This window comes from Electrophorus electricus, unplaced genomic scaffold, assembly GCF_041902795.1.
Source record: "Electrophorus electricus isolate QZ-2024a unplaced genomic scaffold, ASM4190279v1 Scaffold409, whole genome shotgun sequence".
Taxonomy (NCBI): domain Eukaryota; kingdom Metazoa; phylum Chordata; class Actinopteri; order Gymnotiformes; family Gymnotidae; genus Electrophorus; species Electrophorus electricus.
Window position 1 is genome coordinate 17,501 of NW_027658703.1, and position 3,164 is coordinate 20,664.

The 3,164-nt window shown below is 57.1% G+C and overlaps 1 non-coding gene across 1 annotated transcript; it reads right to left on the minus strand.

Moving 5' to 3' along the window:
- Positions 1-209: 209 nt before the first annotated feature.
- Positions 210-2,048, minus strand: LOC145655949 (18S ribosomal RNA). Its single transcript, XR_014121766.1, has one exon. It is a non-coding gene; the product is annotated as an 18S ribosomal RNA (ribosomal RNA).
- Between the last annotated feature and the right edge of the window lie 1,116 nt (positions 2,049-3,164).

Consider the following 3,164-nt stretch of genomic DNA (forward strand, 5'->3'; position numbering starts at 1 on the left):
TGCTGAAGGACGACGCGGAGGAAGAGGCGGAGGACGAGGAAGGGGTGGGAGGGACTAGGCTCCTCCTTTATGCCTTCTGTCCAGCCTGACCTGCAAGCGACCACGTGTAACAGCAACCCCGAAGACCCTTTCGACCCTGGGCCCCGACGCGGGGGGACGGCGAAGTCGAGGGGGTCGGGAGAGGAGGCACGCCGGACAGCGTTACCCGTTAATGATCCTTTCGCAGGTTCACCTACGAAAACCTTGTTACGACTTTTACTTCCTCTAGATAGTCAAGTTTGATCGACTTCTCGGCGCTCCGCCAAGGCCCGCGAGGAGCCCCGGCGGGGCCGATCCGAGGACCTCACTAAACCATCCGATCGGTAGTAGCGACGGGCGGTGTGTACAAAGGGCAGGGACTTAATCAACGCGAGCTTATGACCCGCGCTTACTGGGAATTCCTCGTTCATGGGGAATAATTGCAATCCCCAGTCCCCATCACGAATGGGGTTCAGCGGATTACCCGCACCTCTCGGTGTAGGGTAGGCACACGCTGATCCAACCATTGTGGCGCGCGTGCAGCCCCGGACATCTAAGGGCATCACAGACCTGTTATTGCTCCATCTCGCGTGGCTGAACGCCACTTGTCCCTCTAAGAAGTTTGACGCCGACCGCGGAGGGCCGCGTAACTATTTAGCATGCCGGAGTCTCGTTCGTTATCGGAATTAACCAGACAAATCGCTCCACCAACTAAGAACGGCCATGCACCACCACCCACAGAATCGAGAAAGAGCTATCAATCTGTCAATCCTTTCCGTGTCCGGGCCGGGTGAGGTTTCCCGTGTTGAGTCAAATTAAGCCGCAGGCTCCACTCCTGGTGGTGCCCTTCCGTCAATTCCTTTAAGTTTCAGCTTTGCAACCATACTCCCCCCGGAACCCACAGACTCGTGGTTTCCCTCACGCTGCCCGGCGGGTCATGGGAATAACGCCGCCGGATCGCGGGTCGGCATAGTTTACGGTCGGAACTACGACGGTATCTGATCGTCTTCGAACCTCCGACTTTCGTTCTTGATTAATGAAAACATTCTTGGCAAATGCTTTCGCTTTCGTCCGTCTTGCGCCGGTCCAAGAATTTCACCTCTAGCGGCGCAATACGAATGCCCCCGGCCGTCCCTCTTAATCATGGCCCTGGTTCAGGAAACCCACAAAATAGAACCGGAGTCCTATTCCATTATTCCTAGCTCAGGTATTCAGGCGAGAAGCGGGCCCGCTTTGAACACTCTAATTTTTTCAAAGTAAACGCTCCGAGCCCCGTCCGGACACCCAGCCAAGGGCATCCGGGGGGCACCGGGAGACAGGGTCTGAGACAGGCGGTGGCACGCCTCGCGGCGGACCGCCAGCCCACTCCCGACATCCAACTACGAGCTTTTTAACTGCAGCAACTTTAATATACGCTATTGGAGCTGGAATTACCGCGGCTGCTGGCACCAGACTTGCCCTCCAATGGGTCCTCACCCATGGGTTTAGGATACGCTCATTCCGATTACAGGGCCTCGAAAGAGACCTGTATCGTTATTTTTCGTCACTACCTCCCCGTGTCGGGAATGGGTAATTTGCGCGCCTGCTGCCTTCCTTGGATGTGGTAGCCGTTTCTCAGGCTCCCTCTCCGGAATCGAACCCTGATTCCCCGTTACCCGTGGTCACCATGGTAGCCGACTATGGTACCATCGAAAGTTGATAGGGCAGACATTCGAATGAGACGTCGCCGCCGCGGAGGGCGCGCGATCGGCCCGAGGTTATCTAGAGTCACCAAAGCGGCCGGGGGGCCCGAGCCCCCCGGATGGGTTTTGGGTCTGATAAATGCACGCATCCCCCGAAGGGTCAGCGCTCGTTTGCATGTATTAGCTCTAGAATTACCACAGTTATCCGAGTAACGTGTGGAGCGATCAAAGGAACCATAACTGATTTAATGAGCCATTCGCAGTTTCACTGTACCGGCCGTGTGCACTTAGACCTGCATGGCTTAATCTTTGAGACAAGCATATGTTACTGGCAGGATCAACCAGGTAGTTTGCACCGTGGTCTGGGATGAACCACGAGTGACATCCGCCTCCCCTTCCGGGGGCTAGGAAGCAGCGGGTTGTAAGTGCGTGCGCCGTCAGGTCCAGACGCCATACAGGGCTACCCAGGACAGCTTCCGCGGCCAGTGTAAACGTGCTCGCGCACCGCCCTCTGGCCTTCGGACGCCGACCTCTCACCTTGATGCAAAGCTGTCCCATCCGGTCATGCCCGCACCGTACCCCGTCCACCTCCTCCGGAGGTGCGGACGGCCGACTCCAGGTGCTTTCGGCGTTCCCTCTCTTCACGCCGTTTTGATTTTCGTGGGCCGCTGGTGGGGGGACAAGGGAAAGACCTCGTCGAATTCCCTCCCCCCTAGCCTCGCTCAACCTACGTTTCGTGATGTAACCAAGAAGAGTGATTCGTGGGCCCAGGTAGGTTTGAAGAGGAGGCCAACAAAGCAGGGCACTCCCTTCCTCCCAAACCACAGACACCAGTATAGGACAACTGAGTAGACAGACTGGCCGTCTGAGTCTCCCCCAGAGAGTTCTGGGATGGGTTACAAATAACCCCCACCCCCCATCAGAGGCTTGACCCGCTAGAACCAGGGAGGATCTGTCAAAACCGCTCTCCACATCAGAAGTTCTGGATCAGCCGGGGCTGGTCGGCAGACGTCCACCTAAGGCCGTGGCCTAACCCCGTGTGGGGGGATAGCGCTCGCACCCGTACACGTGGACACCCGCTCGTCAAATGGCTGGCTCCTCACTTACCGTAGGGGGAATGGTTTGCCTACCCCTGGCGGGTCTGGTACTCCACTCTACCAAACAAGGAAGCAACACACCAATAGACCCCTGCAACACCGGGCAGCTTTGGGCAGTGTCACTACACTCCTCCTTGTTCTTCACGTTCCTTCCGTGGTGATTTTTTTTTTTTTTTCGTGGCCATTGCCGTGCATGGCTTCCCCATCGCTTTGCATGCTCTCCATTGCCTCGTGCTGCTTCACCATTGGTCTCACCTGGAGACCGAAGCCGCTCTCCCAGTAACCCGATGGTACCTGGCCAGAAAACCCCGTGCCCGATTTCATCTAGGACAAGGGCCAAACCACAGACCGTGCCCGTCCAGGGTCA